This window comes from Lontra canadensis, unplaced genomic scaffold (assembly GCF_010015895.1).
Source record: "Lontra canadensis isolate GAN:19392208 unplaced genomic scaffold, GSC_riverotter_1.0 scaffold16, whole genome shotgun sequence".
In the NCBI taxonomy this organism is placed as follows: Eukaryota; Metazoa; Chordata; class Mammalia; order Carnivora; family Mustelidae; genus Lontra; species Lontra canadensis.
The window spans coordinates 1503192-1517490 of NW_022631010.1; the positions used below are offsets into that span (position 1 = coordinate 1503192).

A 14299-nucleotide genomic window follows, 5' to 3' on the forward strand; every position below is an offset into this window, starting at 1 on the left:
CTTGCTGTGCTGAGCTAAGGAGGCTCCATTAGGGCTATCAGCTCATTTCTTAATGTTCCTTCAGGCTTATCAGTGAGAGCAATTTCTGGAGTAGTATGAAGGTGTCAATATGTTTTATCTACTTAGTTTTCTCCTAGAATAGCCAATCGAGCAACAAATATTTTTTGAGGCTTCCTTCCCATGGCAGTTTGTGTTACAGGATTAAGTAGACCTCTGAGCAAGGCAAGAGAAGGAGAAGCAAAGAAAGAAGGGTCCAGAGAACTTCGGGACATGGTGCTAGGAGAGCAGATTTTGCTGAGGGTGGGAATGGGATAACAAAAGAGAGGAAGAGACTGATGGAAAGGGCCCGAAGAAAGGCACCTGAAGGACTGAGACCAATATTCCAAGGGATCATTTAATTGACCTCATCCATAACAGGTGGGAAAAACATTAGAAAGACAAGGCCAAGAGAGCATAAGGAATTCACCAACCTCACAGTTAGTTCTTGCTCTCTTTTTGGTTAACCCGGTCCTAGAGATTCAGCATCCCTGATGAACTGCTAACCAAAGCTACTCTAAGCCAAGCCACCGACACCTTTGCCTAGACAACTGTGAATGTCCCATGTGCATATGAATGTCTCTTAATTGACATCCTGCCTCCTTTCTTGTCCCATCCCATCCATTCCTCAAATAGTAGCCAGAGGGATTGGAGAAGAGGGGCATGATTCAAATCATGCATCACTCCCTGCTTAAACCCTGTTAGAACTTCCCATTGTTCTTGAAATAAAACCAGAATTTCCTACAAAGCCCTGTTACTGTCTCCAGACTCATCTGATAGACTCTCCTGCTGAGTCCCTATATTCTAGACATATTGTACTCCTTTCTGTTTCTAGAATATGCTAAACTGTTTCCTATCTTGGGACCTTTACACCTGTCATTCTCTTAACCCTAAATGTTCATTCCCTGGCCTTGAACTTGATTCCCTCATCTCTTCACATGGCTGGATCATTGGCAACCTTTGGATCTTTGTACAAATATCATCTCTCTTTTTTTACCACTTTATCTGAAAGTGTCCTTTCTCCAGTTCTCTCTATCCCATTATCCATTTTTTTATAGTTCTTATAAATTAGCAATTATCTATGCTTATCTTCATAATGTCTTTCCTTCTCTTGTAGAATTTAAATTTCCAGAAGGTAGGGACCTTATTGTCAAATTCATTTTGCTGCCCCCACTACTAAGCACTGCCTGGCACAGAGTCAACCCTCATTAATTATTTGGCAAATAAGTGAATGAATGAATGGGTAGCAAAAAAAAAAAAAAAAAAACCAACAAGGGAAAATCTTTAGATTTGCTAGTCCCTTCAGGCCAACAGGACAGGTTACACATCAAATTTGATTGTGATTCAATGTCTTTTCCTTGGCTTTTGTTCTACTATACTGGGGCTTGGACAATTCTTGAGTTTCATCAGTATCCATTATCTGAGTGCTAGGATAGGACTCTGGCTTTTCTTAATATCTTTGATCTTGAGCTTGACCAAAAAAGGTGAAAGAGACCATTTACTCTGTGAACAAAAGTGTCCAGCAAGGAGGCCGAGATGGGAATAGAAGAATTTAAGGGCTTTAGAACAGGAAGAGACTTCAAGGATCTTGTTCAAGGAACTTAAGCCTAGTTATGCATTAGAATTATCAGGGGAGTTTTTGCCACTATGCCCACAATACTGTGTTAAGTATTGTGTACTTACCGTACACAAGCACTTACTATACTTACATACAGTAAGATGCACAAATTTAAGTATTCAGCCTAATGAATTTTAACTTACATATACACTTATGTAACCACTACTCAGATCAAGATATACAATACTTCTTTCACTCCTGAAAGTTTCCTTGGGCGTCTTTCCAGTCAATACCTATTTTTGCCTTCCGAAATAACCTCTATTTTCACTCTAACCAACATAGATCAATTTTTCTGGTTTTTGTATTCATATAAATGAATCATACTGGATGAAATATTTTGTGTGGGATTATTTCTTCTTTTGCTCAACATATTTTTGAGGTTTTATTTTTTCATGAATTTTTGTTTGTTTGTTTGATGAATAAGTAGTTTGCTCTTTTTTTCCTGATTAGTATTTCACTGTCAATAAGAGGCAACAATAAGAGGCAAGACTAGAACTTCTTTCACTGTGCTACTCTTTCCACTGCAAGACAACTCAAACTTCTAATTAATAATTAGTGACAAAGACAGGGATGTGACTCATAATAGCTTCTGTTTATTGAGTACCAGCTATATGCCAGACTCTGTTCTAGGCACATTATGTACATTTAATCCTCTCCATAAACTACATATCATAGCTGAGGAAACTGAAACTCAGAGCAGCTCAAAGGACAGAGATAGTGAGTATACAGAGAGGCATCAGTCCCAGGTCTGACTCAAGTCACACAAGAAGGTTGGCACCTTTTCCTAAGGTAGAAAGGAGGAACACTACAAACTCATTGGTTTAGGGGCCTGCCGTCCTGGCCTAGTCCAGCTTGCTACATTAGAAATAAACAAAACCAAGCAAAACACTATTTACTTGGCTTTTCAAACCCTGGTTTTAGAACTTTTTTAGTTCTCTATACTCACTGTTCTATCAGTGAAAGTTGTTGACTGTCAGATTAATTAAAAATGTTCCAGCTAAGGAGAGAGTGATATGTTTGCTTAGCCACTTGCTCTTCCTCCTCTACGGACCAGTCTCCCCACAGTGGTGGGGACTACAAATACTACCAGTGAGTCTGTCAGGGATGCCTCTCCACATCTGGGAAGCATGTTTCCCAAAGTGGGGAGGGCCTTGACTATTTCACCAGGGCATAAACTGACCCTAGCAATCAGAAACTAGAATAAGTCAGCCACATCTGCTAGCTGAGATGTTGAACCTGGAGTTCTGAGAGTCTGGAAAGCTCTGTTTTTCAATAATGAGGGAGCCTGGGAAGTATAAGGGAAGGGCCAGCTGAGGAAATAGAGCCTTCTCTTTTGTAGCTGGTGGGATTGAGGGAGCAGAATGGGAAAGAATGGAGAAGGAGAGAAGAAAGCTTGTGGGTATTGACACAGACTCTTCCTGGTCAGACTTTAGACTCCTCTGAGGCTTCTCAACTAGGTCTCCGCCTTGGTCCTCCTCCTGTCTTTGGTCTGCCTACCACATCGTTTTAGCAAGAATCTTGTCAATTTAATGAGAATCTCCCCACCCCTGATATCTGACCGATTTCCTCGTCCCCCACTTTGATGTACAAGGCTGCCTTTAGCAAGAATCCTGTTAGGTCAGTTTAGCAAGAATTCCTCCTATCCTTGATGTCTCCTTTTAGTAATTTTGCATCCACTGACCCTCACTCTGCTTGTTGGTTACAAATCCACAACTATCTTTGCTGTATTTGGAGTTGAGCCTGATCTCCATCCTTTATTGCACTATCCCTACTGAAATAGTCTTGAAGAAAGTCTTCCTCAACCATTTTAACAAGCATCAGAATGATTTCTTCTTTAACAATACCAAAACAATTTTATTTCTTGTGCGGTTTCTATATATACAGACAAATCTGACTGTTGTGACTGAATTGACTAGTTTAATTTTTATACCTTTTTTTTATGACTAGTCTATATTTTTATTATCCGATGCCAAACTGGATAATATTCTAATGGGTGGTTTTGGTCTTAACAGCCTGCTTCAGGACTCTTCTGCAGAAAGCAAGAACCATGTGTCAGGCCCAGGATCTGCCTAAGGGACCCTGAGTTAGAATTTGAGAGAAGGTTTAATTAAGGCTGTGTTTCTCCTCAAGAAGCAAAAAGACACAAATCATCCAGGCAGCTGCGTCTCAGCATGAAATATGTCTCCATGTTCTACTGAGACAGAGGTCAGAGTCCAGGCTTCCCAAGATATTCATTCCCAGAGTGTACAAGGAATACAATACTTGTAGGAGTTGCTAAAAAAGATTACTTTGTTCTCCTGACAATGTTCCCTTCAGTATGATTTAGTGCTTATTACTCAACAAAAACCTTAGTGGGGACTTCACTGATTTTGTTTTTGTCTGCCAGAAACTACTTCTCTCCCTTTCTTTGCCCTGGGCCAAGCTGTGAGTCTCTAGATCCCTTTGACTTGGGGCACATTCTACACTCACTAAGCATGACCTGAAGCTAGGCTGATGGTCTGCTACAGCTCAGAACTTCACAGCAGATGGAAGGGAAGAGGTTTTTTTGTCAAATGAAATTTTCTGCAGAAAATGTTCAAGGCAGAGCCAAGGATATACAGCTGAACAAATCCTTTAAAAAAAAAAGATTTTATTTATTTTAGAGAGAGCACAAGCAGAGGGAGGGGCAGAAGGAAAGGGAGAAAACCTCAAGCAAATTCCATGCTTAGTGCAGAGCCCTTTGTGGGCTTGATCTTATGATGCTGAAATCATGACCTGAGCCAGGGACACCTAAATGACTGAGCCACACCCAGGTGCCCCACAGCTGAACAAATCTTAAGACTATGTATGACTTAGTTCCAAGAGAACTTAGAAAAAGTTTTGAAACAAATGCCCATGCAAGTGTTTCGGGAGTGGGTCATGATCTTTTGATCCCACAAAGTCCTCCAAAATAACCAAAGAGAACCACAAGTGGCTCCAGTGCGCCATTCCTTCTCCTAGCATCACTTCAATGGAAATGGCAGAACAAATTCATCCACAATTGAAAATATTAACCCGAGCTTTCCCCTGGGCCAATAAAAAGTGCCAAAATGGACATCCACTCTGAAAACTCAAACATTGAGAAAGGAAAAGGAGGCTATGCCATAAATGGACTTTTGGTTATCTGTTTTGCTTTTAATAAATATGAAATGAACCAGTTTTACACAAGCAGATTGATCCCAAATCCTAAATTCTGCTCTGTGACAATCATTAGAAATCTGATACTAGTCTACGGCCATACCACCCTGAACGCACCCGATCTCGTCTGATCTCGGAAGCTAAGCAGGGTCGGGCCTGGTTAGTACTTGGATGGGAGAAATCTGATACAATAGGTGACTTTCTGAAGACATTAAAGAAGTGCTAAAATCTGACTCTGGAGTCAGAATTGAGATCTTGGAGTACTTCTTTCTTAAAACCTTTTTTTTCTTTTAACTGCTAGGAAATGGAAAAAGCAGAGTAAAGAAAAGTAAGAAGCTACTAGTTAACAGAAGGTAAACTGCTTTGACTACAAGTTCTTTAAACTTTCCAAAGTAGTAGCAGCTTCACTCATTCTGAAAGCATATTTAAGTTGCTAACTAAACTCTATATGAAGAATTTGAGGCCAAAGGAACTTTGTTTCTGACCTTGCAGCAGAAGAGGCTTGCAGCTTGTTTGTCCGTAATTTCAAAGACAAGAATAAGGAAACAGCCGATCATATTACAAAAAAATTATTCCAAACTTCACTCCATCTCATGGGCAGGAAGATTCTCACTGATGCACAACGAAAAGAACTGTTTCATCAGCTGGAAAGCAGAAGGAGGGCAGACCAAGAGAGCAGGCTAGGTTTTGCAGGAGAAGCAAAAGTAAAGGGTAGCATTTATTTTACAGAGAGTATCTCTAACAGCTCAGGTCATTTGAAACTTAAACCCAGAGAAGAAGATGGGGTCTCTGTGGACAGCAGAAGAAAAGTGTTTTCCTCCTACTTACAGTGCCTGTTAGTCAGCCTCTATAATGAAGGGAAGCTGCAGCTGCGTCTCTTCCCTGTCCTTAAGCAGCAGAGGCAAGATGTGTTGTGGTGACTTTTTTAGAAGACCTGGGGAGCTCCCAGCAGCTGGCTTCCCATCTCATCCTTTTGCTTTCAGTCAAGCAAAGGCTGTGCCTTCATATTCATTCTGGAAGCCACATGGATGTCTAATTTCCCCATATTTGTTGTCTGATTCCATATATTTCTCCTCAGTTTTGGAATTGGAATTGGGGTTGACACCAAAATTAGTAGAAGAAGTTGAAAAGGAAGTGGTTGTACTGAGGACACTCATGACCAAGATTTAACGAGAATTTACCTCAGAATGGATCCCGGGAGACAGAATGAAACTTTGACTAAAGGAGTTAACCTGGGGGAAAAAAAAAAAAAAAAAAGCCTGCCAGAGAAGGGTTTAATTCAGCTTCTTTCAGAAATTCTGGGTGGGCTAAGGAGAGCTTGGTGGAGAAGTTAAACCCTAGATGGGAAGACTGATGAGACCTCGCTTGTGTTATTAGTAAGATCTTTTGGAGATTTTCAGTATTGGTCTGATAATTTTCAAATTTCTATGTAATTTCTGTCAGTTGAGGATCTGCCCTTCAGCTGACTCTGGAGGTTATTAGGCTGTGGCTCTTCTCTTCTTTTTCATGTGGGTTTTACTTGAACAAATTAGAACTACAAGTTCACAATTTATAGCCCCCTGGGTAACCTGAAGCTCAGAGGCTCTCTAGAAGGGAACAGTTTCTACAGCAAGAGCCCTGTAGCAAGGATTATTTGTTTTTGTGGGGATGTCAGTGAAAGAGTTTGAAAGGAAATAGCATAACTCTACATTGATTTAGCCTTATTTCCTCATATCTATTTTTAAAATTCCAGTATAGTTAACATACAGTGTTATATTAGTTTCAGATATACAATATAGTGATTCAACAATTCTATAGATCACCCAATGTTCACCAAAATAAGTGTACTCTTAATCCCCTTCACCGGTTTCACCCACCTCCACCTACCACCCCTCTGGCAACCACCAGTTTGTTCTCTATAGTTAAGAGGCTGTTTGGGGGGGGGGGTTGTCTCTTTTTTTCTTTGTTGTTTTGTAGTTTTTCTTAAATTCCACACATGAGTGAAATCATATGGTATTTGTCTTTCTCTGACTTATTTCGCTTAGCAATATAGTTTCTAGAGCCATCCATTTGTTGCAGATGCCAAGGTTCCATTCTTCTTATGGCTGAGCAATATTCCATTGTATATATGCTCCACATCTCCCCACCTCCTCCTCCTGTTGCTGCTGCTGCTTCTTCACCTCCTCCTCCTTCTTCTTCTTTTCCTTCTCCTTCTTTGATTCTTCATCTTCTTTTTTTTCCCCATGCAGGGGGCATGATGTGGGGCTCGATCCCAGGACCCGGGGATCATGACATGAGCCGAAGGCAGACGCTTAATGACTGAGCCACCCAGGTGCCCCCACACAACATCTTCTTTATCCTTTCATCAGTCAATGGAAAGTTATCTTTCCATAATTTGACTATTGTTGATAATGCTGCTGTAAACACCATGGTGCGTGTATCCCTTTGAATTATTATTTTTGTATCCTTTAAGTAAATACCTAGTAGTACAATCCCTAGATCATAGCATAGTTCTATTTTTAACTTTCTGAGGAACCTCCATATTGTTTTCCAGAGTGGCTGCTCCAGTTTACATCCCTACCAACAGTGTAATAGGGTTCCATTTTCTCCACAACCTTGCCATCACCTGTTGTTTCCTGTGTTGTTAGTTTTAGCCATTCTGACAGGTGTGAAGTGATATCTCATGTAGTTTTGATTTGTATTTCTCTGATGAGTGATGTTGAGTATCTTTTCATGTGTCTGTTAGCCATCTGTATGTCTTCTTTGGAAACATGTCTATCCATATCTTCTGCTCATTTTTAACTGGATTAATTTTTTTCAGGTCTTGAGTTTTATAAGTGTCTTATATATTTTGGATACTAACCCTTTATCAGATATGTCATTTGCAGATATCTTCTCTGATTCTGTAGGTTGCCTTTTAGTTCTGTTGACTGTTCCTTCATTGTGCAGAAGTTTTCATTTTGATCACGTTCCAATAGTTTATTTTTGCTTTTGTTTCCCTTGCCTCAGTAGACATATCTAGAAAGAAGGAGCTATGGCCAATGTTAAAGACGTTATTGCCTATGTTCTCTAGGACTTTGATGGTTCCTGTCTCACATTTAGGTCTTTAATCCATTTTGAGGTTATTTTTGTGTATGGTGTAAGAAAGTGGTCCAGTTTCTCTCTCTCTCTTTCTTTCTTTTTCTTTTCCTTCTTTCTTTCTTTCTTTTTTTTTGTGAGTAGTTGTCTAGTTTTCTCAACACCTACTTTGAAGACACTGTCTTTTTCCCATTGCATATTCTTGCCTCCTTTGTTAAAGATTAATTGGCCACACAATCACAAGTTTATTTCTGGGTTCTCTATTCAGTCACATTGCTTTGTGTGTCTGTTTTTGTGCCAGTATCACACTGTTTTGATTACTACAGCTTTGTAGTATAACTTGAAACCTGAAATCATGATACTTCCAGTTTTGTTTTTCTTTTTCAAGAAAGTAGCTTTGGCTATTTGAGGTCTTTTGTGGTTCCATACAAATATTAAGATTCTTTGTCCTAGTTCTGTGAAAAATGTTGTTGGTATTTTGACAGGGATTGCATTAAGTCTGTAGTTTTATTTGGGTGGTATAGACATTTTAACAATATTCGTTCTTCACTCCATGAGCATGGAGTATCTTTCCATTTGATTGTGTTGTCTTCAGTTTGTTTTATCAATGTCTCTTGGTTTTCGGAGGACTGGTCTTTTACCTCCTGGGTTAAATTTATTCTTAGGGGGGGCGCCTGGGTGACTCAGTGGTTTAAACCTCTGCCTTCAGCTCAGGTCATGATCTCAGGGTCCTGGGTTCAAGCCCCACATCGCCTGGGGGAGGGGGTGGTCTCTGCTCAGCAGGGAGCCTGCTTCTCCCTTTCTCTCTGCCTGCCTGTTTGCCTACTTGTGATCTCTCTCTGTCAAATATATAAATAAAATCTTTTAAGAAATTTATTCTTAGGGATTTTATTCTCTTTGATATAATTGTAAACAGGATTGTTTTCTGCATTTCTCTTTCTGTTGCTTCATTATTAGTGTATAGAAACGCAATGGATTTCTGTATGTTGATTTTGTATCCTCAACTTTACTGAATTCATTTATCAGTTCTAGTAGTCTTTGGTAGCATCTTTAGGGTTTTCTGTATAGAATATCAAGTCATCTGCAAACAGTGAAAGTTTTACTTCTTCCTTACTAATTTGGATGCCGTTTATTCCTTCCTGTGTGTGTGATTGCTGTAGCAAGGACTTCCTTGCTGTGGCAAGGTATAGAAGCAGTGGGAGTAGAGATCCTTGTCTTGTTCCTGAACTTAGGGGAAAAGCTCACAATTTTTCACCATTGAGAATGATGTAGCTGTGGGTTTTTCATATATGGGTTTTATTATGTTGAAGTAAGTTCTCCCTAAACCTACTTTGTTGGGGGTTTTATCATGATGGATGTTGAATTTTGTCACATGCTTTTTCTGAGTTTATTGAAATGAGCATATGGTTTTTATACTTTCTCTTGTTGATGTGATGTATCACACTGATTGATTTGCAAATATTGAACCATGCCTGCATCCCAGAAACAAACCCCACTTGGTGGTGGTGAACGATTTTTTTTTTAAGATTTTATTTATTTATTTGACAGACAGAGATCACAAGTAGGCAGAGAGGCAGGCAGAGAGAGAGGAAGGGAAGCAGGCTCCCTGCTGAGCAGAGAGCCCTATGTAGGGCTTGATCCCAGGAACCTGGGATCATGACCTGAGCCGAAGGCAGAGGCTTTAACCCACTGAGCCACTCAGGTGCCCTGATTTTCTTAATGTATTGTGGGATTTGGTTTGCTAGTATTTTGCTGAAGATTTTTTGCATCTGTGTTCATCAGGGATGTTGGTCTGTAGTTCTTTTTTGTAGTGTCTTTATCTGGTTTGGGGGTTGGGGTAATGCTGGCCTCTTGGAATAAGTTTGGAAGATTTCTTGCTTCTATTTTTTTTTAATAGTTTGAGAAGAATAGGTATTAACTGTTCTTTAAATGTTTGGTATAATTCACCTGGGATACTATCTGGTCCTGGACTTTTGTTTGTTGGGAGGTTTTTTGTTTTTTTTCCCAGGTTCATAATTTATTGTACAAATTGTCTAGTACAATTTGTCTGGTACAAATTAAGTATCACATGATGAGTTGACATTGGCTTCTGCAGGAATAGGGACTTAACAAATGAGGTACAGGTTAAAATCCATTTATGTTGCTTTCAGAGATGGTGTTTTTTTTAGATCTTAACTTGAAGTATAAGATCATCAAAGCAATTCCTCTGTATGTGGCCAGTACACAATTCATTCTACCTGTGAGAGTAGAAGTTTTGAAACATTTTTTGACACCAGTGAAATGGGATTGGGCATCAATTTCTGGACTTGCTGTGATTTCAGTCTTGCAAAAGACACCAATTTCCCTGCTTGTGTCCCTTTTTGGGAGTTTTTGATTACTGATTTGGCTTCATTTTCAGTAATCAGTCTGTTTCTATTCTTCCTGATTCGGGTTTGGGAAATTAAATGTTTCTAGGAATTTACCTATTTCTTCTAGGTTGTCCAGTTTGTTGGGATATAATTTTTCATAATATTCTTTCACAATCCCTTATAATTCTGTGATGTCAGTTGGTCAGTTGCTATTTCTCCTCTTTCATTTCTGATTTTTTTTATTTGAGTCCTCTCATTTTTTGGATGAGTCTGTCTAAAGACTTATCAAGTTTTTTTTTTTTTAAGATTTTATTTATCTATTTGACAGACAGAGATCACAAGCAGGCAGAGAGGCAGGCAGAGAGAGAGAGGAGGAAGCAGTTTCCCCAATAAGCAGAGAGCCCGATGCGGGGCTCAATCCCAGGACCCTGGGATCATGACTTGAGCCAAAGGCAGAGGCTTAACCCACTGAGCCACCCAGGTGCCCCAAGACTTATCAAGTTTATTGACTTTTTCAAAGAACCGCCTCCTGGTTTCATTGATCTGTTCTATTGGTTTTTGTTTGTTTTTAGTTTCAATTTTGTTTATTTCTGCTCTAATCTTTATTAGTTCCTTCCTTCCTTCTACTGGTTTGGGTTTTTGTTTATTCTTCTTTTTCTAGCTCCTTTAGATCTGTATTGCTATAAACTCCCCCCTTAGAACAGCTTTCGCTGCATCCCAAAGATTTGGGGCCATTGTGTGTTCATTTTCATTTGTCTCCATATATTTTTTGATTTCCTCTTTGACTTCTTGGTTGTTCCATCCATTATTTAGTAGCATATTATTTAACCTCCATGTATTTATGCTCTTCCCATATTTTTTTTCCTGTGGTTGATTTCTTGTTTCATAGTATTGTGGTCAGAAAAGATATATGGTATGATTTTACTCTTTTTGAATTTGTTGAGACTTTGTCTGTGGCCTAATATATGATCTGAAGAATGTTCCATGTATACTTGAAAAGAATGTGTATTCTGCTGTTTTAGGATGGAATGTTCTGAATGTATCTGTTAGATTCATCTGGTTCAATGTGTCATTCATAGCCACTGTTTCCTTGTTGATTTTCTTTTTTTTTTAAGATTTTATTTATTTGTTTGTTTGACAGAGAGAGAGAGAGAGATCACAAATAGTCAGAGAGGCAGACAGAGAGAGAGGGAGAAGCAGGCTCCCCACTGAGCAGGGAGCCCGATGATCAAGCCCAGGTCTTGATCCCAGGACCCTGGGACCATGACCTGAGCCGAAGGCAGAGGCTTAACCCTCTAAGCCACCCAGGCGCCCCGTCCTTGTTGATTTTCTGTTTGGATGATCTCTCCATTGATGTAAGCGAGTTGTTAAATTTCTCTATTATTATTGTATTACTATTGATTAGTTCCTTTATGTTTGTTATTAACTGCTTTATGTATTTGGAAGGTGCCATGTTGGGTGCATAAATATTTATTTATGTATTTATTATTTATGTATTTATATATTTATTTAAAAGATTTTATTTATTTGACATAGAGAGAGAGAGATCACAAGTAGGCAGAGAGGCAGGCAGAGAGAGGGGTAAAGCAGGCTCCCTGCTGAGCAGAGAGCCTGATGCAATATGTTTTTAACTTTATCTGAATGGAATACTACTGTATGTATTATGGGACTTGCTTCTTTTGTTTTACCTGTTGATGTGTGAAGTTGTGATTTAGTTATTTTTACTGCTACATAGTGAATATCCCACATTTTATTTATGCATATTTTACTGTGATCATCATGTGAGTTGCTCCAATATGGACTATTAAGAACAACACTCCTGTGAACATTCTTGTACAGGACTGCTGAGCACACATGTAGTGGTTACTCCACATACTGAGAAATGGAATTGGTTGGTTATAAAGTTATGTGTATAGTCAACTTTATTAGGTAATACCAAATTGTTTTCCAAGTTCATTTTTACCAATTTTATACTCTAGTTAGGAGCAGATTGCTCTTGCTCTTTACATCACCAATGTTTGTTTGTTTGTTGACTTAAAATAATTTTTGCCCCTCTGTTTTAAAACAGTATTTCATTATAGAATAACTTACATTTTCTTTTTTTTTAAATTTTTTTTTTAAATTTATTTGACAGACAGAGATCACAAGTAGGCAGAGAGGCAGGCAGAGAGAGAGAGGGGGAAGCAGGCTCCCTGCTGAGCAGAGAGCCCGATGCGGGGCTTGATCCCAGGACCCTGGGATCATGACCTGAGCCGAAGGCAGAGGCTTTAACCCACTGAGCCACCCAGGTGCCCCGACATTTTCTTGATTACTAAAAAGATCAAGCATTTCTTCATATTTTTATGACCATTTGAACTTTCTTTTCTGTGAAATTCCCATTCATGTCTTTCCTCCATGTCCTCGATTGTCTTTTTCTCATTGATTCATAAATATCTTATATACAAATCCTTTGCTGGTTATGTATCTTACAAATCTTTTCTCCTAATTTATAGCTTGCCCTTTTAGTCTCTTTATGGTATCTTTGGATGGATCAAAATTCTTCATCTAACGCAGTCAAATTTATCAGTATTTTTCTTTTTGTATATTTAAGAAACCTTTTTCTATCTCATGGTCATAAAGATATTTTCCTATCTTCTCTTCTAAAAGGTTTATAGTTTTGTCTTTCACACTAAAATCTCTAATTTTTATAGTGGAGAATTTCAAATATATACAAAATTAGAGAAAATAGTATATTAAACCCCTATATTCCGTTTCAAAAACATTCTTAAAAAAAAAAAAGGATTATTTATTTATTTATTTACTAGGCGGAGAGAGAAAGAGACAGTGAGAGAGGGAACACAAGCAGGGGTAGTGGGAGAGGGAGAAGCAGGCTTCCCACTGGGCAGGGATCCCAATGAGGGGTTTGATGCGGGGCTTGATCCCAGGGTCCTGGGATCTTGACCTGAGCTGAAGGCAGACGATTAATGACTGAGCCACCCAGGCACCCCATCAAAAATGTTCAAATCAGGGCCAATCTTGTTTTATCTATACTCTTACCCACTATACCCCCAAAACACAATATTTATTTTTTAATTACCTATCTATCTGTCTATCTATTTGACAGAGAGATAGAGAGAGAGCACAAGTAAGCAGAGTGGCAGGCAGAGGGAGAGGGAGAAGCAGGCTCTCCACTGAGCAGGGAGCCCAACGTGGGGCTTGATCCCAGGACCCTGGGATCACGACCTGAGCTGAAGGCAGCCACTTAACCAACTGAGCCACCCAGGCGCCCCTATATTTTACCCATTAGTATTATAGAATGCATTTCTAAAGTATAAGAACTATTTTTTTTAAGATTTTATTCATGTATTTGACAGACAGAAATCACAAGTAGGCAGAGAGGCAGGCAGAGAGAGAAGAAGGGAAACAGGCTCCCCGCTGAGCAGAGATCCCTATGTGGGGCTCAATCCGAGGACCCTGAGATCATGACCTGAGCCGAAGGCAGAGGCTTTAACTCACTGAGCCACCCAGGCACCCTAAAGTATAAGAACTATTTTAAAAAAACATAACTATGGTATTAACATAAATAAATAAAAATATTTAAAATTTCTTAATGTCACCAAATATCTATTTAGAGTTCAAGTTTAAATTTTTAGTCGAACTAGAATTAATTTTTGTACATAGTATGAACTAGGAATATAATTTTTCCCATAAAAATTGTCCCAGAACAATTTATTGAACAATCCATCTTTTTCCTTCCTTTCTACAATGCTACCTGTCATAAATCAAGTTTTCATATATGCATGGGTTTATTTCTGGGAATTCTATCTGTTTCATTGGGCTATTTGTCTTAAGATACTGTTGTAATTACTATTACTTTATAAATATTGATATCTAGTGGGGATAGTCCTTTTATTTTCTTTTTCAGGAATGTCTTGGCTATTCCTGGTCCTTTGCTCTTCCATATAAAAATCATAAAAACAGCTTGTCAAATTCCACAAAAACAGACTGTTAGGATTTTTTGTCAAAATTGCATTAAATCTATAAATCAATCTGAAGAGAAATGTCATCTTTACATCTTTTTTCTTTTTTTTTAACCTCCACACCC

At 38.9% G+C, this 14299-nt stretch overlaps 1 protein-coding gene and 1 pseudogene across 1 annotated transcript in view; one reads left to right on the forward strand and one right to left on the reverse strand.

The window, feature by feature from the left end:
• ASIP (agouti signaling protein) overlaps positions 1 to 14299 on the reverse strand; it is a 67880-nt gene that overhangs the window by 16838 nt on the left and 36743 nt on the right.
• LOC116868802 lies at positions 4900 to 5007 on the forward strand (annotated as a pseudogene).